The sequence below is a fragment of the Pinus tabuliformis genome, chromosome 3_1, assembly GCF_031772625.1.
Source record: "Pinus tabuliformis cultivar Carrire ecotype Pingquan chromosome 3_1, CPIR1, whole genome shotgun sequence".
In the NCBI taxonomy this organism is placed as follows: domain Eukaryota; kingdom Viridiplantae; phylum Streptophyta; class Pinopsida; order Pinales; family Pinaceae; genus Pinus; species Pinus tabuliformis.
In genome coordinates, this window is record NC_142301.1 from 710,339,746 (window position 1) to 710,364,347 (window position 24,602).

Sequence of the window (24,602 nt, forward strand, 5' to 3'; positions counted from 1 at the left end):
CGTGAAATATATCCCAATATATTTACAACTAAAATACATAGATAAGACTCAATAAAGTATGTTTACCTAATAAACTTATGTAACACAATTTTAGCCTAAATAATCCCATCGAACAAAATAATTGCTTTTGTATGTGGAGGAAAAAACATAGACTAAAGACAAAAAGTGATGTTTAAATTGTAACCATTGCAATGGGTTTGTTCTAACACACCAATGTATCTTATTATAAACCTAATCTTCTAACACACAAATGTATATTATTATAAACCTAATCTAAATCAGTTTTTAGTAAACATAAGATATACATAATGATTTGAGTACATTGACAATTATGAAGACCGAAACTAGTTACATTTTCCAACATGATTGACCTCAACCACTTGAAATATAACATATTTCATGGTGAAAAGTGCCTCATTAGAGATTACGTCATCAAGCCTAGGAAATTTAGTGCCCTAATAAAGCCTAGTTCTATACAAGGCTTCAAGTTAGGGGTTGTTAAAGGTTTACCATCTCCTATTGTTGATCATACCTTTAAGTAGACCTTTTCTTTATTCTTGCATTCCTAGATACACTCTTGTTGAACTATGTATTGAAACGGTAGGCCTCAAGTACTCTCTTCATAAAATATATTGAAAAGTCGACAACTTTCGAATACCACTGTAGAAAATCCAAACTCTCTATCTACAAAAGCAAACCACATAAGTGTAAAATGTAAAATATCTTTTGTTTTTTTACACGTAAATGGAATATTGCTAGTGTTTTCTATAGTTCATTGTCTAAATTTCGTTATACAACCGACATGTATGGTTTTTAGATATATTAATCATTATTAAGGGAGAAAATAAGAGTAGTTTATATTATTTGAAGTGAGACGAGGGGCTTTCATGTTCATTGGTCGTATTCTAAATTTGGTTCATATGTGCTTATAGTGAGAAGAAGCAAAGGAATATTTGGATCTAATGTTGAGAGTCTTATTGAAGGGTGCAATTTGATTAGGCCGTATAAATGAGTAGCACTAAGAAGTAGCCAATTTTGGGTATGAACAAACTACTCCCCTTTGAATTCAAAGGTTTTCATTCATTAATCATTGTGTAAATGACATGTACATTATTTAGTAAGAAAACACATTAAGAGAAGAATTTATGTTTCCTATGGTTCACATAGTACATTATATATATATATATATAATCGCATTTGAGTTACATGATTAATTGTTTGATAGTTGAGAAGAAGTTGAGTGAAGTGAAAAGTCAAGGTCTAGGTGCGTGACCTTATTTAAGATATCCATGAGCTTTGTTGACGAAGACCATCTTCAAAGAGGCACTCCATGAAAATGGGAGTTATTGGTAAAAGGGCCATCAACAAGGTGACAAGGAAAGATAAAAGCACGAGAGCAAACCGTACATCAGATGGGAAAGATAGAAGTGAGGAAAAAGCCTTTTTTGTGTGTATATTTTTGATGAACGAAATGGAAATCTAAGCCGAATGGCAAAATTTTGCGATAATATTGGGTTATGTTATTTATTGTGCACGATTACGATTACCATTATTATTGGGTGAAGGTTCCAAACCTTAATATGAGAGAGAGGCACTCGTTGGACAGAAGCGCATTTGGGATTTTTACAACGGTTAGTTCCACACGATTTTCAAAATTTGCGACACATGAATAGGAATGGGAATGGGAATAATTAAGTTTGTAAGATGTGTGGCCAAAGCACGCTTGTGAATCTGAGAAGTAGTGGTGCCATCAATATCAATTTCTGTTCATTGCAAAATTCGTATGGGGAATTGTTGGGATAATTTATGCTTGGCATTTCATGTGGTTCCATGGTCTAGTGGTGAGGACATTGGACTCTGAATCCAGTAACCCGAGTTCAAATCTCGGTGGAACCTCGTTGCTCTGTTTCACAACCAATGGTTGTGTTGTGTTTTTGTTTTTCTTTTTCTTTTAATGCGGTGCGAAATAAGATTTGAGCACTTTGTGTTTGTTTTTCTTTTTATGCGGTGCGGTAAGTCCATACTTCTCCTTTTTGGTAGATTGAGGCAACCTATTATTAGAGTAGAGTGAGTGATGGATGTGGCTCTGGGTTTCAGAGAAACGTCCATGCACAAAGCGATCACAGCTCCGTTGTAGTCTAGCTGGTTAGGATACTCGGCTCTCACCCGAGAGACCCGGGTTCGAGTCCCGGCAACGGAATTTTACATTGCGGGTTTTAAAAATGTTAATGTTTTTGTTTTTGTATGAGGGAGGACAGAGCTGGAATCGGATTGTTCCTTTTTCATCGCGGCAAAACCGTTTTTGTATGTATGAGGGAGGACAGAGCTGGAATCGGATTTTACTTTTTTCATTGTAACATCGCGGAGCGGAGATCTTCTGGGATTTAAATGTATGTATGTATTTGTATTGGAATCCAACCTAATACAAATTTAAAAAAAGGTCAAGGACCGATGCGTCTGCCGGGAGTCGAACCCGGGTCTATTGCTTGGAAGGCAATTATCCTAACCGTTGGACTACAAACGCTTTGCGGCAAACACCTGCGCCTGCTCACCTTCCGCACAAGGAAGGAAGGAAGCTCTAACCGTAACCGTTGGACCGCAAACGCTCTCGCTGTAACAATTATGGTAACCGTCTTGCAAACCACAAAATGTAAATGTGAGAGCGCATAGTTGATGATAATACTAAATTCCCCCTCAGATTCAAACCCCAAATCTCACGCAAACCAATGAATGAATAATATTATTGATTGGGAGTTAGACACAAACATCATCGGCATCGGCTTCTTGTTATTGGTGACACGTACATACAGAACGTTGCAATTTATTCCCACATGCGTAACGCGAAATACATTTAGCCTTTGGATAATGAAGTAGAGTGCAGTCTCTAGTGTCTCTTCGGAGACATCCGATAAAATTGGAACGATACAGAGAAGATTAGCATGGCCCCTGCGCAAGGATGACACGCACAAATCGAGAAATGGTCCAAATTTTTTATTATTTATTATTGTTCTTCTTTTATTTATTTATTAATTAATCACAGCTTTTATTTTTTTATTTATTATCGTTTCTCTTTTATTTATTAATTAATCACAGCTTTTTGTTCTTCTTTTATTTATTAATTAATCACAGCGTTTCTTTATTTATTATCGTTTTTCTTTTATTTATTAATTAATCACAGCTTTTCTTTATTTTTATTAATCACAGCGTTTTTTATTATCGTCTTTTATTTATTAATTAATCACAGCTTTTTAATATTCATTAACCCACTTTCTTTTTATTATCGTGTTTTATTTACTAATTAATCACAGCCTTTTAATATCCAGTGAAAATTGATACCACCTTTTTAATATTCACTAGTCACTTTAATTAATGCCCATTTTTCATATGCATGGAATTTCATGCCATTCACCACCCCTTGGCTCATTGCAAGGAATTATGATAACGGAAATGCGCTATGGTGTTTTATTAATTAATGACGCTTTTTAAGATTCATTCATCGAGTTAATTGGTGCCATTTTTTAATATTCATTAATCAACTTCATTAATGTCCATCTTTCATATGCATGCGCTGTCCATTTTGACCACTACTTGGCTCATCGCAAGGAACTATGATAGCTGAAATGTGCTACCAAAATATCCATGCTTTGCTCTCTATGAGGTACTTGGATATTTGAATGACGCATCCATTCCAAGGACGCATGTTTTGGTTGGGGACTCATTCAAGGCTCTCGAGTCTAAAAGGATTCAACAATATCTCATGCTACTCATTTTCCTTCTTCGACCATGGTCAAGGTGTTGTGACCCATCCTCAATGTCTAAGACCTTTTAATGGCATCCATGGGCCAACTATAATTCCAAAGAACCCCTAGAGAGGGCCTCTCTATGGCTTTTAAACCTAAGAGTCGACCTTTAGCGCCTAACGCTAATTAAACCTAAGAATCGACCTTTAGCGCCCAACACTAATTAAACCTAAGAATCGACCTTTAGCGCCCAACGCTAATTAAACCTAAGAATCGACCTTTAGCGCCCAACACTAATTAAACCTAAGAATCGACCTTTAGCGCTTAACGCTAATTAAACCTAAGGCCGAAGACTTGTTTTCCTCCTCTTACCATGGCACTTAAGCTCTATAAAGTTCATTTAGGGCTTAAGGCCCACTCTTGGTTCACAACTGACCTAGACATGCTGCAAATATCACACTCATCATCATCATCCTCATGAGCATCATCCACATCACCATCGTAATATTCATAAAATTTCTCATGATTATCATCATTATTGTCATCGTCGTCGTCGTCGTCGTCATCATCATTGTCATCGTCATTAATTTCTAGATTTCCTTTACCACAATGCAATTCTTGTACCCAACATCATAGATTATTCTATTGGCATACCTTTTGGAGAAAATCAAGAATAGGGGTTTTCTTGCTAGTACCCTTGATAATAATGATTTTTTGATACTCAAAGTGCACCTAGGATGCATGTATGAGCCTCCAACTCATGGTTAAAGGTTATGGTCAAAGTTGGCAACAATTTCCAAGAAATGATCTTTGAAGTTGATTTCTGTGCAAGGTGAATCTTAAAGGCTATAGAACATGGGTTTCTTGGTAGGATGCCCCAAATTGAGTAAGGTGAGGGCCATTTTTCAAAATAAGGCATGATTTGAGATTAATGGTTGGTTGTTTAATTAAGGTTTTCCTAGATTTCATGTTGTGCCCATATTTAAAATAAATAGGCAAATACAAATTATGCTCATATTAGCAAAATAGGCAAAATAAAATTGGCTTATGGTTAGAAATTAGGTTGTAATTTATTCTCAAGATACCTACTTGATTCATATTCTTTCAGATTGAGTAAATGGTATTTTGTAATTTCTTCCCAATTCAAAGATTGGGAAAATGAATTCAACATGCTCTTTTAGTTCAAAGAATTGAGCTCTATTATTCTATAATTAGAGGTATGATATTTAATATATGACGTTGGTTGATTGCCGAAGACATTTCTCATTGGTTGTGACTTGATCTAATTTTCCTCCAAGCACGTTTCATAGGTCGAGAAGGAAACCTCAACCCAGGTAACGTCCTATTGTTTTGTATTTTTTTACTTAAATTAGTTTCCAATTTTGATTTGGGTTTTATATTGTAGCATTTAGATCATCTTATTGTAGCACTTGATTTTATATTGTAGCTATACAGTTAGGTAAATTAAAGCATTTTATTTTTCCTTTTTTTTTTTCATATATTTAACCATTTATTTATAGTCTTCATGTTGGTTTGATATGTTGTCTATTGCATTTTCTTTTGTGCTACTATAATTTAGTACAATTCATAGTTATTATAGTCATATTTTGATAAATGAATAATCACTTTCTACATTACAAGAAAAATCAAGGTGAAAAATTGTACTTCAAATCCCTTTGGCAGGTTAGGTGTAAAGAAATTAGCAATCAATTTTATTACGACCTTTATACTTTTCCTAAACGATACCTTATTTCAAATTTCAATGATATGCTTCAGTTGATTGTGAACAATAGCTATAATTATCTAATGCTCAAATCTGACCTCATTTTTATAGCAAGAACACTAAGTTGTTAAGTGAAAGACTAATTCTTATGCCAAACACAAGGTATTCATGGAATACACCTGCTTGTTACATTCGCCATGTAAAAACTATATGACTCGACCCCTGCATATTGTAAAGATCCATCAGTCTAATAAGTAACTATAGTATAATGTTTTAAATATATATTTTGATTGATCTGATCGTTAGGCACTTTTGCCCTGGTGTAGCCAAGGTTGATATACGAACAAATCAAATCGCTATATAAATGGTTATATGGAGCTAGACCCGATATATATATATATATATATATATATATATATATTGCATTTTATAAATTCGGCGGGTCCGCAATGTTATGGATGATTGGTTTCGCTAATAGCACCGATTGCGATTTGCAATTTGCGATTGCGGGCCTCACCCGAAACATATATACATTGTGTTTAAAAGTCCCGGTGGGTCTGTAGAGCAATGGGTGTTGGTTCTGCCGATTTCGATTTGCAATAAGTGGATCCGATATTTTATATATTACATCTTAATATTTCCGGAGGGTCCACTATATAGCATAACGCATTATGTATAGGCATTTGGTTCCACCGATTGTGATATGTGGATGGGCTGGACTTGAAGCATATATATATTATGTTTTATAAGCCACGACAGGTCCACGATCATCGCATAACACTTTACGATATGCAATGGCCGGACCCGATATGGTATATATTATGTTTTATAACTCCAGCGCGTCTGTCATATCGCAAAGCGCCTTTGTATATGTATATGGTCCCACCGACTACGATTAGTGATAAAGATCCCGGACTCAATAGTTTATATGCTATGTTTTATAACTCCGACGCGTCCGTCTTATTGCAGTTTATTAAGGATTGGGTTGATATAACAATGTAAAGCGCTGATTACGATTTGTGATGGGAAGTCAATGGAGCACTGAATAGGCAGATCCGATAGATTTATTAAACAGAGTTAATTCCTTTCAGTTCCACTTTGCGTGTTTTGCGTCAATTTCGGTGTGTAAACAGAAAAATTAATGATAAAACCGAATCTGAAGAGGAAGGAAATTGGGTGTATTTTCTGGTGTTTTGGCCAATCAAAACGCATCTGATACATACGTAAGCCCAGGTTATGCACAAGTCAAGCACAATTTATTATGATTAAAGCGGATTAATTATTATTAAGGCATATATAGAGGAACTCGACAGCAGATTAACAGAGCTGAAAGACCAGCAGTCATTGTCATGTTCAGTTATTTTCTGTTATTTTATGTTCTTTGAGATGTCTTTACCCTCTGTGTAATATTTTGTAATAATTCTTACTTCAGATAGTTTGAGAAACAATTTTAGTAGTTTGACAGTTTTAGAGATCAACGACTGTTTCACAATGTATTAAAAGAGGAAAATTTATAAAGAAGTGGGGGTTTGCTCGAATTTTGGAGAACCTAGAGACTAAGCCACTGTATTCTTGATATAGTTGTTGATTAATGAAAGAATCAGAAGTTTCCATGAATTGTTGGGTATAATTTTGTAACTTCTCTGTCATGTGTCATCTTATGTTTTCTTCTTTCAAGTATAGTAATGAAGCTGCAGGTCTTTATTTGCTTATGTAGATAAAGTTAAAATCCCTTAAAAGAGTGCTCCTATACTTGAAGTTTTCATCTTCCTTTCTAAGTTATAGATAATAGTTTTTGTGTAAGACAGCATATTATCTTTAACTTCTCCAAGGGTCATAGATAATAGTTTCTGTGTCAAGCAGCATATTGTCTATGATTCAGTTCTCATTTTCATAATTCTTCTAACTGACGGATAGTAGGTTCTATGTTAAGCATCATATTATCTTAAACTTCTCCTTCAAGCATTCTTCATTCATCATTTATATCTAGCAACAAATGGCATTCTGAGATTTTCTGGTCACATATGTATTAAGGGTTAAAGACCAAGTTTTCCAGGTCCTTCATTTAAGAATACAACAAACAATAAAGTGACAAATAAGTGACAACAAACAATAATCATTAATGTCTTAAGCACAATTTCTCCACAGCTAGGAAATTGGTTTCTTAAGGTACAACACCAGGGATGAATGGAAGAAGGACGAAGAAGTGTGGCCACTCATTCAAAAGTTGCAGAAGAACCCAATTCAAACAATATTGCTAGAACTTGAAGAGGAAGGAAAAATCATATTGGAACCTGGAGCAGTCACAGAAAAAAGAACCTGACATATATGAAATCGATCAATTTCATAGTATCTCATCAAGTGGAAGAACTTACCCATTTAAGATTCCACATGGGAGGACAAGAATTTTATACAGAAGCATCAAGAACTACTCAAGCATTGAGGACAACACTTTTTTAAGGAGAGGGGCATGTTAGGCCCCTATACTACTAGTGTAACTCCTTATTGTTATTAGTACAACCCCCTTATTATATTGTTGTACCCATGTAGTCCCCATATTGTTACTAATGTGCCCCATAGAAGCCCACTATTGTTATTATTGTGCCCTTACATTATTATTGTTATGTTGGCTCTGATTATATTATGACCCCTTAGACTCCTATATATAAAAAGGAGGTCTTGTCATTTGTATCATCCAAGAATTGTTCATTTGTGTAATGTAAAGGAGGTTGCCCCCTCGAAGAGGCTGAATTCTAAGGCGTTTATCTCTATTTTTTATCTTTTTGTGAGGTTGTTACATAACAGATTATTGAAGGAAGCGTTAGTCACTAGCAAACATCACAGTCAACAAACCTCAATATGGAGAATTTAAATAGGGTAATTGGTCCTATGCAATAGCTCACAAAAATTCACATGCCTCCAATGATTTGCAGTTTGTATAATTTGGGTTAAATTCTAAAATTGCATGGGAATCCACTAAGGTTACCCAACATGATTTATTTTTATATGTATTGATAACTACTATGCCAAACACAGGGTATTCGTGGAATCCCTCTGCTTGTAACGTTCGCCATGTAAACTCTATATAAAGATCCATCAGTCTGATAAGTAACTATAGTATAATGTTTTCAATATATATTTTGATTGATCTGATTGCTAGGCACTTTTGCATTTTCTTATGTGTTTTTGAGATAGATTAATAAAAATCCATTGTCCGTTTTTTTCGTGAGGTGAATTTGGTTTAATCCTGCATGTGATTTAGTTCCTTCTCAAGAAACGTGATGTTGGTTGAGAAGGGCCCAATAATTCAACCATGTTTCCCTTGTTTCATTAACTTTGTAATGTAGCTTGGTTTGTATCTCATTTATAGATCATGTATGTAACTCTTTCAATTTATACTTAAGTTGCATATCGATCCTTTTCTCTTTATCTAAATTGCATACTAATAATTTATAACTAGATTTTATTTGATTCCCTTTCCTTTCATTTATCATCAGAACTATAATTAGATATTCTTCATTTCATAACCCAACTTTTGTTCTAATACATTAACTCATAATTAGATTTGCGATTCAATTTTTTAGATGCATTGATGCTCTATTTTGGTTAATGCTTCTAATTTATTTACATTTGCAAAAGCAAGATTGACCATTGAATGACATGGATAACATGTTGCAACTATTCATGGTTGCACGAACACCTTGTTCAATAATTGTGAAATATCATAACTTGTCAAGAAGGATCTTTGTGTTGACACCCCAGTGATCACGACATGTCTTAGAATTCCTTCCTTTCCTTGCATTTACATTGATGTTTGATAGAAGTGAGATTGCTTAGAAATTATGAGGCATGCCCTCTATAATGAGTATTTGGCATTCAACTAGAATAAAAATGTCGTTGCAAGGTATTAGGAATCATGGATGGGTCGAGGGTCCTTGTATATAGCCAGGTAATGGAGGGTTAACAAGAACCCCTCGCACTAAGCCTTACTTCTTTGTCTCAGGCATCATGGGCGACAACTCCTCAAATCATCACATATGACCTTTGTAGGGCATCAATCACCTATAAATGGTAGAGGTTAGTTATGAATCAATAATGGGTCTTGAGGAATATACTAGGTCAAGGGATGAAAAAGAGGGTGTTAAAAGCTAAATGAATCTTATTAAGCTCAAGTCGTATGAATAACACCTACAACCCAAGAAGTTAATCAAGCTATAGCACGAGATACATCCTCAAACCATTAGATGGGACTTTTATGGTGTCTCTTTAGCATATTATTAAAATTGGATACTTATATTGCTTTTCATCCATCTTGATGCACTCAAAGTGGAAAAAGTTGACAAATCCACTTACAAGTCCATTTTTATCAGCAGGATCCAGTTTAGCAAATTGGTGTCTGAAACCTTCCAGGAGTGTTTTGAGACATTAAGCGATATTTTTTGGGGTAAAAATTTTCCACCCTTGGATGTACCATTTCATATTCACACACATACACCTTTCCAACAACATTAGAATCACCTTAATTGAAGTCCATATGCAAAAGTTATGTCACTCAGAAGTTGACTTTCCTATTTTTGCCACAACAATTTGAGAGGATACCACGTCAACCTCCATTATTCATTGAAAAGGGGTTATCCATGTGATCACAATGAAGAAGGCTCAAGAATATCCCATATGATAACTTTATTTAAGAGTTCAGGAAGTCAAACCTAACCACTAGTATGCTATTAGGATGTGGGCCACTGGGAGGAAAATGGGTTCCATTCTTTTCGAGTGTACTTTGTTCCATAAACGAGTAGAGTAGCCGAGAGGGGTAGCGAAACAACACATAGATAGGATTTGTGCATTGTAGTAGCCCATGGGCCACATACCTTACTTCTTTATACCTGTATCTATTTTCTATTTAGAGAAAGAAAGTAGAGCGACCTCACCTTCTAGTTGGGTTTTCTTTCAAAAGGGATTTCTAGGTTATATTTTGTGTCAATAATGGTTTTTTATTTTTTATTTTTCTATTCCATATTTTATACATGATTATAATATGCATGCATACATAATACACAATAACTTACACATCCAAAAATCTAAAGAGAAATAAAATGTCATTGTAGATTTTGGATTTTTAAGTATAATTTATCAGATATGTTATGACAAACTGTCCAGTGGAATATCCATGAAGATTTATGAATCATATTGGTATCAGATCACATTTTTTTGGGTATATTATGGATATTTGTAGGTGATCTATATCGGAGAAGCCAGATGTCATAAAACCCTAGTTGCAACCAACAAATCTATGAATAACCTTCACAATATTCTATAGGAGAGGTTTTTTACAGTTGGAAGCACAAGTTGCAGATATAAGCCATAATGTGATTCTCCCAATGGAGACCTTGAAAAATAAGCTTGAGCTATTCGGTGAAGATGGGGGTTCTAATGTAGAGGTCTAATCATAATGTATATCAAGAGATCAGGAAGAAACAAAGAATGAGTCAAAGAAAGGACTAAAAAAAGATCAACCTAGTTCGAGTGTTGTGAACCATTCACAATCCCTATTCAAAATTGAAGTGAAGGTCAATATCAAGTCATATGAAGGTGATATCGATACTCTGAAGCTAAAATCGCTAATTTCAACAATTGGAAGTTCATTTCAATGATCATCATATACATGAAGAATATAATATTTCATTTGTGTGACTAAAATTAGAGGGCCATTACCTGTCTTGGTGGGAAATCCACACAGAAACCTTGAGGTTTGACGGAGATATTCTTGTGACTAAGTGGGATGAATTTAAAACTCTCATAAAGTCACAATTTTATCCTATTAGGTATGTAAAGGACTAGTGGATTCAGTGGCACTACTTCATGGAGAAGTAAGGGAAAAGTGTATAGGAGTACACTGTAGAATTTAGAAAGATGGCCATAACGTTCGGTATATCCTTAAAGAACCTAGATGTACTCCTCAAGTATCTAGGGGGTCCACACATCCATTTTCGGAAGAAAATTATGATGTTCAAGCACATATCGGTGGAGGAGGCTTGTGCACATGAACAATAATTGTAGAATAAAGGCTTGAAGAAAGGGAAATCAAGTGGATTGAATCAAAAGTAGCATCCAGATGAAGGATGGGAAGAAGAAATGGAAAGGGGGAAAATATAAAAACATGAGGGCCATAACACATCATTGCAAAGATATCAACAACCACTACAACCACTTTAACATTGATAGACATATAGAGGAGAGTGTTGGAAGTTGCATCCATAGCTTAACTAGAAGAACAAAAAGAATGATAAGAAGAAGAATCTCATGGCCATTGATTCAAGAAACCAGGTTTGAAGCAACTTGGATGTAGATGAGAATATTGTCTATAATTTAGTGTAAAAGGAGGTGAATTTGACTAGCCTTTAGCAATAGGAATAGAAGGAAAATACCATGCTCTTACATATAAACATATAGGTTATAAGTAGTAATATAAATTATTTTTTTTGACTCAAGATCACAAAGAAATATCATTGCAGTAGAGCTGGTAAAAAAATTGGGATTGGAACTTCATGATCATCCAAGCCCATATCCATGGAAAATTTTAGGGGCTAATACTTGCAGGTGGGTTAGTTTTCCATGAGTTCAAAAAAAAAAAAAAACAAAAAAAAAATCGCCAATTTCCAATTTTTTAAAGGTTCTCCCAAATTTAACAATATAAATTTATTTTACCTTAAAAATTTCCAACATTATATAGAAACTATATGTAAAATCATTATAAATCTGAATAATTTTACAAATATATCCAAAAACATTTTATAGTTTTCATATTAGGGCCTAATGAGGTTCGCCAATGTTTTTCAACTTCAAGATAATTTTCCATCCTTAAAATTTTCCCTGCCCATATCCATTGGGATGGGTAAATAAGGATGCAGAGACAAAGGTAACAAAAAATGCAAAATTAGTTTTGCTTCTAATTTTATTAATGAAATAGAACTATATGTAGTCCCTTGATGCATACAGAGTGGTATTTGAAAGTCTCTGCATGTACATGAGGGATGAAATATTCATGCAAAGAGACAACCAATACTGACTCGTCAAGGATGGAAAATTATTCACCATCAACGCGCATAAAGTCAAGTCAAAACTTTCACTAGGAAGTTCCAACTAAGACAAGAAACTCATCAGTTATAAGTAGAATTATGTATTACTTTTTTTAAGAGAAAAATAGTTTGTAGAAGATTCAATAAGAGAAAATGAATCCATGGAGGGGTGTAATAAGAAATAAAAAAAGAAACTGGAAGAGTTTCTACATGAATACAAGGATGTGTTCCAAGAGCCTATAGGGATACCACTCAAGAGGGAAGTGGAGTACAAGATCCATCTATTGTTGGACTCCCCATAGCTAAACATTAGGTTGTAAATGAATTTTTTTTATAGAAGCAAGTGACGTGAAGAATCAATTGCAACAACTACTAGAACAATGTGTCATTTGACCAAGTACATCACCATGTGGGTCACCCATCATAATTGTGCCGAAGAAGGATGGGACTTGGTGAATGTGTATAGATTACATGGTGTTGAACAATATTACGCTCAAGAATAGGCACCCCCTTCCCAGAATAAATGATATGTTGGATAAGTGCAACAGGTAAAATACTTCACCAAATTAGACTTAAAGTTTGGATATCACTAGGTTTGAGTCAGAGAGCAAGATACCTCAGAGACTGCCTTTAAAACTAGGAAAGGTTTATCTGAGTGGTTGATGATGCCATTTGACCTATGCAATGCACCAACTACATTTATTAGGTTAATGAATGATATATAGCACACTTTATTGACCAAGAAGAAAGGAGATTACCCAAGTTTTTGTTGCATTTCTGCAACTTTCTCTCCCATGATACAAGAGTGGTGGCAATCACCCGAAGAGATGTTAATTAGATCTTGGCCTCATCTTCCTCGATCTACTGAATCTGGCAATAAACCTCGATCTCTCTAATAAAATTGTTTAGTTTCTTTGCATTACACCTCCATTATATGTGGGAAATTCAAACTTTACATCTAGCTTTAAAAATGGCTTCTTAGATGTATTCCTATGGTGCATGTTAAAGTGATGAGAAGAAGAATAAAAAGAATTGTCACTAGAGGATGGAGAGGATGGTTTAGGAGGCTCTCCTTTTCCACCTTCATGGTTTACCAATGCATGGTAATCTGGTTCTTTCTTCCCAATATTGATTGTCTTCTCATATTCTGCAAACAACTTGTCAACTTTCTCTGCCATAGTGAAGAAGATATTGTGATAATTTTTCTCTTCCTCCATTCGAGCTTCCTCATATGCCATGTTTCATCTTCGTGGTGCATGCCCTGCTTCAGGATCAAAGGATTCGAGTTTTCCTTCTCCTCTTTGGAGCTTGTTCCTGGTTAACATTCACTTATGCAACTCGCATCAAGAAGACTTTCTCTGATACCAAACTTGATCCAGATAGTTTAACTTCAAGGATGCATGCAAAATTGCATATAAAAGATCATGTAACCAAGTAAATTAAACACATGAAAAAGAAGTAGAAATCATAAAGAAACCATGAGATCAAAGACACACAAATGAAATGATTATGGAGTTCACCCAATGTGGGCCACGTCTTCGGCCCTTGCTCAAGGTGTGGAGGCCTTCTTCCATTAAATGGCAGAAAAATGAATTACAATAAACTTTAGATAAATGACCCTTATAACTCCAATTTTTGTCATGGACGAAAAATGTAAAGCTCAAATGAAGAAAAAGACATCACCATTGGATTCGTGGCGTGCAATCGTGTCAAACGACTATAAACTTGACCATATTTTAAGCAAGTGATCTCTGGAGCTTCAAGGAATATTTAGATTCCATCAATATTCCCTACAAGAATATTCTTCGAAGATTCCTTCAGAATATTTCTCAGTTTACGTGCCCACCTAGGTGCAGTTTTGTCTTGGGTGCTCCTGGTTCCACCTGCAAAAATGATCCGTTACTCCTCGGCCCCACCGCCTCCTCCTCCATTCGGTCGAATGACAATGGTTTAAATAACATTATGTGGGAAAAGTAATCAAAACAAGTTGTTGCCTTGTTGGCAAATGGTGACAAATATGGCGGTGGTGGGTCAGGTAAATAAGGATGCAGAGACAAAGGTAACAAAAAATGCAAAATTAGTTTTGCTTCTAATTTTATTAATGAAATAGAACTATATGTAGTCCCTTGATGCATACAGAGTGGTATTTGAAAGTCTCTGCATGTACATGAGGGATGAAATATTCATGCAGAGAGACAACCAATACTGACTCGTCAAGGATGGAAAATTATTCACCATCAACGCGCATAAAGTCAAGTCAAAACTTTCACTAGGAAGTTCCAACTAAGACAAGAAACTCATCAGTTATAAGTAGAATTATGTATTACTTTTTTTAAGAGAAAAATAGTTTGTAGAAGATTCAATAAGAGAAAATGAATCCATGGAGGGGTGTAATAAGAAATAAAAAAAGAAACTGGAAGAGTTTCTACATGAATACAAGGATGTGTTCCAAGAGCCTATAGGGATACCACTCAAGAGGGAAGTGGAGTACAAGATCCATCTATTGTTGGACTCCCCATAGCTAAACATTAGGTTGTAAATGAATTTTTTTATAGAAGCAAGTGACGTGAAGAATCAATTGCAACAACTACTAGAACAATGTGTCATTTGACCAAGTACATCACCATGTGGGTCACCCATCATAATTGTGCCGAAGAAGGATGGGACTTGGTGAATGTGTATAGATTACATGGTGTTGAACAATATTACACTCAAGAATAGGCACCCCCTTCCTAGAATAAATGATATGTTGGATAAGTGCAACAGGTAAAATACTTCACCAAATTAGACTTAAAGTTTGGATATCACTAGGTTTGAGTCAGAGAGCAAGATACCTCAGAGACCGCCTTTAAAACTAGGAAAGGTTTATCTGAATGGTTGATGATGCCATTCGACCTATGCAATGCACCAACTACATTTATTATGTTAATGAATGATATATTGCACACTTTTATTGACCAAGAAGAAAGGAGATTACCCAAGTTTTGTTGCATTTCTGCAACTTGCTCTCCCATGATACAAGAGTGGTGGCAATCAGCCGAAGAGATGTTAATTGGATCTTGGCCTCATCTTCCTCGATCTACTGAATCTGGCAATAAACCTCGATCTGTCTAATACGGTTGTTTAGTTTCTTTGCATTACATCCTCCATTATATGTGGGAAATTCAAACTTTACATCTAGCTTTAAAAATGGCTTCTTAGATGTATTCCTATGATGCATGTTAAAGTGATGAGAAGAAGAATAAAAAGAATTGTCACTAGAGGATGGAGAGGATGGTTTAGGAGGCTCTCCTTTTCCACCTTCATGGTTTACCAATGCATCGTAATCTGGTTCTTTCTTCCCAGGATTTATTGTCTTCTCATATTCTGCAAGCAACTTGTCAACTTTCTCTGCCATAGTGAAGAAGATAATGTGATAAATTTTCTCTTCCTCCATTCAATCTTCCTCATATGCCATGTTTCATCTTTGTGGTGCATGCCCTGGTTCAGGATTAAAGGATTTGAGTTTTCATTCTCCTCTTTGGAGCTTGTTCCTGGTTAACATTCACTCATGCAACTCGCATCAAGAAGACTTACTCTGATACCAAAATTGATCTAGATAGTTTAACTTCAAGGATGCATGCAAAATTTGCATATAAAAGATCATGTAACCAAGTAACTTAAACACATGAAAAAGCAATAGAAATCATAAAGAAACCATGAGTTCAAAGACACACAAATGAAATGATTATGGAGTTCACCCAATGTGGGCCACATCTTCGGCCCCTGCTCAAAGTTTGGAGGCCTTCTTCCATTAAATGGCAGAAAAATGAATTACAATAAACTTTAGATAAATGACCCTTATAACTCCAATTTTTGTCATGGACGAAAAATGTAAAGCTCAAATGCATAAAAAGACATCACCATTGGATTCGTGGCGCGAAATCATGTCAAACGACTATAAACTTGACCATATTTTAAGCAAGTGATCTCTGGAGCTTCAAGGAATCTTTAGATTCCCTCAATATTCCCTGCAAGAATATTCTCCAAAGATTCCTTCAGAATATTTCTTAGTTTACGTGCCCACATGGGTGCAGTTTTGTCTTGGGTGCTCCTGGTTCCACCTGTAAAAATGATTCGTTACTCCTCGGCCCCACCACCTCCTCCTCCGTTTGGTTGAATGACAATGGTTTAAATAACATTACGTGGGCAAAGTTATCAAAACAAGTCGTTGCCTTGTTGGAAAATGGCGACAAATATAGCGGGGGTGGGTCGGGTTCAAAACTCGTTGCGCCCATATATGGTTCGAAGTCATTGTTAATACACGGTATTTTTTTTAAAGGTTGACAGTTATTTGAATTTTGGGGCCGCCCATTGGTAGGCCGACCCACATGGGTAGGGTAAGCTCGAACCCCTTCAGCTTCTTCCACGTGGCATTGTTTTCTTGTTGGGAGCCCTCGAGTCTCTCATAGCCCTACCCATTATATGTGTTGTTTATATGATTCTATTGTTTGACCGGTGTGTCGTCCAGGTCTGTCGGTGAGTAGCCCTCCCACCCTATTTAATAATATTTTATTCAATGTCGTTGGACCATTGGGGGGTGGCGGGGGTGGCAGCCCGCCATCCCAAAGATATATATATATATATATATATATATATATATATATATATATATATATATATATATATATATATATATATATATATATATATATATATATATATATATATATATATATATATATATATATATATATATATATAGATATATATTGCAATAATGGACAAAATTTCAAATATGGTTTTTAAGGGTCAATGGGCGAATTAAAGAGGTGAAAAATTCACCCTTTTCGACCGCCTTTTTCCATGTGTTGTCCCTTCACTGAATTGTTGCCTCGTTAGTGACTGTCACTTCGCCTAGTTTGACTAGAACATTGAATGACTATATCTTGAGCATACAAACTCGTAGTTTACTGTCATTCACACCATCGGAATCAGGGCGAGGAGCCTTATGATCTGGTCCTAGTTTCACTTCCATCTGATGAATTTGACTTTTGATATTTTTCAAGGCCACTTCTATTTCTGGAGCCACCTGGATCATTTTCCTTTCAACCCAATCTTCCAAAGTTAATGCTACTGTTGTTTTGCATTTTTCTACCTCTTTTGTAAAAGTGTATCTTTTTTCAACTCTTCCTGAGCATATGGCATCAAATCCTCTACAAAATGTAGGACATTTTCCTCTTCCTAAACTAGCATGGAAGGATCATAGATTTTCATATTGTCAACATTCACAACTAAGTAAAGGCACATGTATGGTGGTAGACTAGTTCTATAGGCTATTGAATTTATAAGCAAAATGAAGTAGAATACATTTTCTACCTAATAAATACTTCCTAATGATTTTTCAAATAGTATTTTTATTCCACTGTTATCATTCAATAGTTATACTCATAAAATATGAAATGTAGATGCAACGAAATTAGTATAGATCATAGAAAGACAACCATGCACAATAGACATGAAAATTTTCACCTGGGAATCCCAACCATGGGAGAAAACCCAACAATATTTTCTTGAGGAGAAATTATCTTTTTTAGCAAGGTTGCAAATCAGTAATTTGTCTAGAAATATGTGCCAATATACAAGTCAAAATATCAGTCAAACCTAATCAAAACAATTGTTAGTCAATTATGGTCAAACGTTTTCTTGGTTAAATTCATCCCTATAGTCAATGGTGTTGTGGGGAAAAATGCCTATGCAGGACGATCCTATCCACCTAAGGTGTGACAGTGCCTTAGCAACAAACAGATGCAGCTATTTTGGTTTCCTCCTTTATGAAATGTGAAAGAGGGGAGATCAATGGACTTACCGTTGTCTTCCGTTTGTCCCTCGATCTAGATCCTCTTCTCTTTGGGTGTTCACAGCTACTTGCCTCCTCGCTCGCTCAAGAGAACAACTACTTGATTCCAACGAGATCACAAGAGAACAACTACCTGCGACAAGAGAACAGCTACTTGCGACAAGAGAAGAACACAACACAAAGGCAAATATTCATATTCATAAATGATTCAGGATTAGAAGTAAATCAAATACACTAATGCAATCATACAAATACACCAGTATATAGGAGAAAACCAAGATAGCTTTATTGATAAATAACAAGGTTCAGGAAGAGATACAACCCAGAGGGCTCCAATCCAGCATCTCCTTCCCAGCAGAATGGAATTCCTATCTTCAGCTCCCTTCAAAGCATTAAGCACCCAATGATCCAGTCTCAAACCAACAGCAATTCTTTGCAATAACAAAATTCCAGCCTCCAGATCTCATGGAGGAGAGATCTATATATAGTTATTTTGGAGAGAGGACGAGTCAGCTTGAGATCTGACTAGTGTCCTCTCCCTCTCTCAGTTCTTGAGTCCACTTGGAGGTTCTTGCTTCCACTTGGAGATTTGGAACCTCTTACTCATCACCAGTCGAATTCCCTGAGGCAAGTGTCATTTTGGAAGCTTCCTGAGCATTGACACCTTGAGGAATGAGTCTGCCACTTGTCCAAACTCGCTCAGCGCAGGTAGCTAGTGTTGGAGTTGACATTCAATGCAGGTAGCCAGTGTAGTAGTTGACATTCAGCGCAGATGCTCAGTGGAGCAGTTGACATGATCCTGAATTGACTTGTTTTTGAGCAGTTTCAGGTGGAGAACTTCTGTGAATTGCTGTGGTTTGTTGGCCTTGTTCCTCTAGGGGTAGGAACAACATGTTTAGGGACTTTGGATCCCTTATATTATGGACATTTCATGCTCAATGCTGTAAGGCACAAAAATGTCTATAACAGTTGCCCCCTAAAGTATGAGGCCGTTTATCGGGTGAAATGCTTTATCCAGGAGGGTCCGAAGTTCATCCATTTGCTCGGAGGAGACCTGTAATAAGATACAATACAATACATTATGATTCATACTGCTTTCATGATCTAGCTGAGGAGGGCATTCCCATGCTCAGCTTTATAAATTCATTTTTGTATAGAACAGACGATCGTCTGATAGTAGACTGATAATTTTGGCGAAATTATCATCCTTTGAGTAGGATGATCATCTGCTGCAATGATGTACATGTCAAATGTCTTTATTTTTCCTGAATATATATCGCAGCCTGGATGGATGAAACTAGATCCGGGGTCTTCAAACTCGTTCGATTTTCACTCTAGGTACAAGTCGATCCATGTGAGAATTGCGTTGAAGTCGAACATGGAAAGACATCGCTTGATTACCGGTCAATGAGGTAAACCGTTAACAAGCGCGAGAGGAATCACCGATAATGATAATGACCCTCAAGGTACTGCAGTACAATTCACGTGGTGTGAATAAAGGACTTGGCATCGAACACCACGCAAAATCTTCTGGTCGAAGGTCATTGATGTATACCTGTCGCCGGAAGTGAGAAATTTGCCATTGAGGCATGCAAGCTTCAAAGTACTGAAGGGGTTGTTCCTAGATCAACTTCTTGGATAATGAGCTAATGTCGATAAGAAGCGATCCGTCAAAGGAGGGCCTTAATGAATCCCACATCAGTGACACGGAACGGAGCTAATGATTTTAATGGAGGTGAAAACAATCTATGACATATGATTCAGGGTGGCGGTCATGAATGGATGAAGGATAATGTATGGCAGTGGATGGGACCCGGTTGACTCTTTCTGAACGACTTCTCTTGAACATATGGCGACACTGATGCAATGGATCGGTAGCATTACCCCAAGTATGGATGGTATGGCGAGACCATGGTGATGTGACCGGTGAATGAAACAACCCAACCCGATTGTGATACGGAGGAAAAGTGTCATGTTCAAGAGCGACCTGCTACCATCAAAGTTTTCTTGATTTTCTCCCAATTTTTCCCCAGTCATTGCTGACCAGTACCTCTTTATTTTTGTCAATCTCGAGGAGGATAACATATGCTTGTTCTATAACCTGCCCTTCGGGCAAGCCCATCGCTATGTTTGAACGAGCCTAGCGATAGTGAAACTCGTTCTCGTCTAAAGACAAGTTTGTCGTTATTTAGCGATTTTAACGAGTCTAACGACAAGGATAACTCGGTCCTTTTCATTTTTAGAGAGTCTGAAAAGGTACATAAAGTTAACTCCAAAAGTCCTTTTTCGTCATCTAATCCCTTAAGTCCGAAAAAGTATAAAACAATACAGAAGGGATGAGTTTTTGATAGTTTTAACGAGCCGAACAAACAAGCGCTCGATCTTTTTGTGCAATAATCCCTCAGGTCCAAAAAGATTAAAATCTAGAGGAGGGATAGCACTTCCGGTCGCTTTAACGAGCTGGAAGGCCAAAACACGGCAATCTTTTCATATTTTACGAGTCAGTTGAAAAGAGCTTAAAGAAGACTCGTCTTTTGAGGAACGAGTGATAAACAGGGTTAGCAGCTGATTCCAGGTACAAGTTGGAATTTTCCAATCACGGCAGTGTCACAAGGATGGCTAGGTGAAATCACTCTTCGCAGCTGTTCCTCAAAATGGGTAAACAATCATATGGAGGTGAACGATCGGCCAAATGAAAAGTGGAGGTGACGGTGCAAACACAACCAAGGCTTTTATGGCAGATGAGGTTACATACACAATGGTTATTTACCGGAATAGGTTCATTTTTTAACGAGCTTGAATGCGCCAAAACACTGCTCAGACTTATGTTTATTTTTTAACGAGCATGAACTATGTGCTAAAACTGCTCGGATCTTGCGTTTATTTTTTAACGAGCATGAACTTTATGCTAAAACTGCTCGTTTATACCAGTCATATGATAAGAGTGTCTCATTGGAGATGCTATTTTTTATGGAGCTTCATCTCACATAAGCTTTGCCCCGAATCCTTTCGTTATGCAAGTTCGGAAACGACTAATCCTACGAGTTTAAAGGGTTAGACCTACAGGTTTAAAGGGAGGACCTAAAAATTTAAAAAATAAATAGTCGTCCCTTGCTTGCACTCCAAAAGGTTTGCATGCCCCCAGGCATAAAGTACGATTTCAAGGTTACCTCTACTTCTCTTCCGCTAAAACATTTGTTCTAACGAGAGAGGCTTACCTCTTTCAGGTTACCCAAAGATTGTCTCGTTAATCTTTCAAACAAAACACTTCCCCGACAATGTCTACCGAAATAGACAAAGGTGAGCGACGGGTCCCGTCCTCTCACATAACTTTGACAAAAGAATCTTTTTCTAGAACAACCCTCTTCCTAGACGGACGGGGTACGGACTAGTCATATTCTCCTGCGGAAACCTACCCTATACCCAAAGTTCTCCTGCCGAAGCAGACCAGGACGCATGCCCCCTGGGTTCCAGTCATATCCTCCCGGATTACTCGCGCTCATCAGGAGGACGGACCGTGGGTTGAGACACTTCTTGCGTGAATAGACCATTTAGGGATGGTATATGACTATTTGCGATGCATGATCCGGGGAATGAAAGTTGGTCTACGAGCTTGACCATTCTTCCTTCATGCGGAAAACACATTACTCTAAAGAGTGATGAGACGATGGCTCCCATGCAATATATATAGTCTCGTCCAAGGAGTAGGTTATAATCCAAGGGTCCTTGAACGACCATCACGTTCATTTGAACGGTCTTCCCTTTCAATGTTATGGACACATTGGGGAGGATCCCTAAAGGTCGACTGGTTCCTTTGTCAAAGCCTGATAGATTTCTCATTTCAGGCAAAAGTGCTGGCGAACCAAGCGCTTTCCAAGCAATAGAGGAAAGGATACTCACAGGTGCCCCTTCATCAATAACTGTACTAGCCATTACCATTCTGTATATTTGGACAATAATTCTGAATGGTATGCTAGTTGACAAGCGGGGTCTGCCTAGTTGGTTCCAGTCAAAGGACACAACTAGGTTGCTTGGTGGTGGGACCGAGTATACAACCGGATATCGCTCTGATGAACTTCCTTCCTGCGATAAAGGAATGGTGGCATTGCCCCCTTGATCATCAGAGTCAGTGCTGATGAAGAGAATTTGGATGGTGTCGTCTTTATTCTCCTCTGTGATGGTGTCATTCGAAGATAGAGCCTCTGAAGGCAAAACCGGGTCAACTGCCATTTCAACCTTTAGACTTTCGTCAGGTATGGATTCAGACGGTTCATCTTCAATGACAGGTGCTTCGGCTGACCACCTAGGCGGGTCAGCCGGGTTCTCAACTAGCGAGGGATTTGGCAGGAGTCTTTGATATCCAGGAGGAAGATGCGCTCGTAAAATCGGGCGATCTTCCAGAACTCTTTTTGCCTCGTCTAAGAAGGGACAACGGTGGATGGCGTGATCGCCTTCACACAGTCTGCAAGGAAATTTAGCTTTCCCGCTGTCCTGGGGCTTCACTCCCACTAGTTGACGGTGAGCAGTCGACATGGCTATCAGAGGTCGATGCTACCGAATTGTGCAATCGGGGGGACCAGTCTCTTAGTATCCGGGGGATACAGGGACAATCTCTATGGAAGTGGTCTCCCTTGCATATGACACATGGCGATTTAGGCCTTGCGAGTGCTGTGTGTGGATTTTTGTCAAATGACACTTGTTTGCCCCCAGTCGCCTTAGGCTCCTTCTTCTTCTTTTCTTTCTTCTTCTTCTCCTTCTTCTCCTTAGGAACCCGGTTTTTTGTTCGACCAGTTCTGTCAAGCGAAGAGGAAGGAGGAGAGGAAGATGAAGTGGAAGGCTGGTGGGCAACTCTTGTCTGATCTAACTGTTGACTCGACTATTCAGGAATTGTGGTATTCTGAACGACATTGGTTGAAAAGAGCCAGACTAGTAGGCCAATTGTCAGTCCTGGAAGCGACAATGTGGCCATGTGGGGCACACCAACATCTCCCCAAGAGGAGAAGGGACTAGGATTTCCACCAAGGGGAATTCCTTGGTTGGTGTGCTCCATCTTTTCAACCTAAAGATCAACGCGGGAATAAAGGGTGATTGTTCCGTTTAAAATAAATTGTTAACGACGCTTTAGACATGACTTGCTTTTTCACTTTTAAAGAGTCGAGAAAAAGCTAAAGATGACTCTAGTCTCCTTCGATGTTTTAACGAGCCCGAAGTGACAAATGCTCGGATGGACTTTTTCTGTTATAGAGTCTGAAAAAGGCCAAAAGAAACTGCTCTGGAGATCTAGGCAGAGGGTGTGCCAAACTTTTCGCAAAACCGCAGAATACTTTTTAAGGTACGGGCGGTCGATCTTCGTGATGCTGTGTTCACTGCATTGCGATCAGTAGGGCGGCCGACACGACTTCCTAAGGATAAAAGATATATGCCTATAGGGGTCTCCCAATATATACGCGACGGTACGTGGGAGCACAACCCGTACTAGCGCTATCGTCCCTCAGGAGGAATCACCCACCTTCCACGAGATCGACAGTCACTAGGCTTAACGACGCCGGAACACGTCTCTAGCCTAGACCTCTATGTTGTGCGTTATGTTGCAAAGCGTTGTTAGGTTCATTCAGTTTATTTTAAGTTGATCTTTTTAGAAGTTTGCCTTTCAGGATCACCACGAGATGTATGGTACAATTCCTAAATGCAGTCTAAGATGATAAGCAAGCTTTATAATCTTTTCAACTTTGAAAATCCTAGCTACTAAGGGAAAAGAAAGACACTATCTTTTCTCAAAGAGCAATCAGCACACTCTAATGCACTCTTCCTAAATCAAGCATGCAAACTTAACAAAATGCAAATGCACAATGCAGGTGTTTGTTTTCCGCTTTCTTAGTATAGATGCCTACAAAGAAAGCTTTTTGTACAACTTTGAATTTGCTTTTAAATGACAAGATATAAACAAGTTTACATTTTTCGAAATCAACAAGGGTAGAAGAGATTACAATCACTTTGCGATTTTCGAAATGAATACTTGTTTCGACACTTAAAAGAGACAAACCCAAACCAATAAGCAAAAGCAAATGTATAATCAACTGCAAACAGCCGATGAACTCTCTCCTAAGATCACAATCAATCAGATCTAAATCAAGGGCTACAGGATGATTATTTCACTCATGCAAAGGAAAACTGTAAATGACGCCACAAACACATAAAAACACTTACAGTCTTTTTGTAGA

The 24,602-nt window shown here is 37.4% G+C and overlaps 4 non-coding genes across 4 annotated transcripts; 3 read left to right on the plus strand and 1 right to left on the minus strand.

Moving 5' to 3' along the window:
- The first annotated feature begins 1,824 nt into the window (after positions 1 to 1,824).
- Positions 1,825 to 1,896, plus strand: TRNAQ-CUG (transfer RNA glutamine (anticodon CUG)). Its single transcript has one exon. It is a non-coding gene; the product is annotated as a tRNA-Gln (tRNA).
- Positions 1,897 to 2,127: 231 nt separating this feature from the next.
- TRNAE-CUC (transfer RNA glutamic acid (anticodon CUC)) lies at positions 2,128 to 2,200 on the plus strand. The gene has a single exon. It is a non-coding gene; the product is annotated as a tRNA-Glu (tRNA).
- Positions 2,201 to 2,452: 252 nt separating this feature from the next.
- Positions 2,453 to 2,524, minus strand: TRNAG-UCC (transfer RNA glycine (anticodon UCC)). The gene has a single exon. It is a non-coding gene; the product is annotated as a tRNA-Gly (tRNA).
- A 365-nt stretch (positions 2,525 to 2,889) lies between these two features.
- Positions 2,890 to 2,992, plus strand: LOC149189201 (U6 spliceosomal RNA). Its single transcript, XR_016256655.1, has one exon. It is a non-coding gene; the product is annotated as a U6 spliceosomal RNA (small nuclear RNA).
- Positions 2,993 to 24,602: the final 21,610 nt, after the last annotated feature.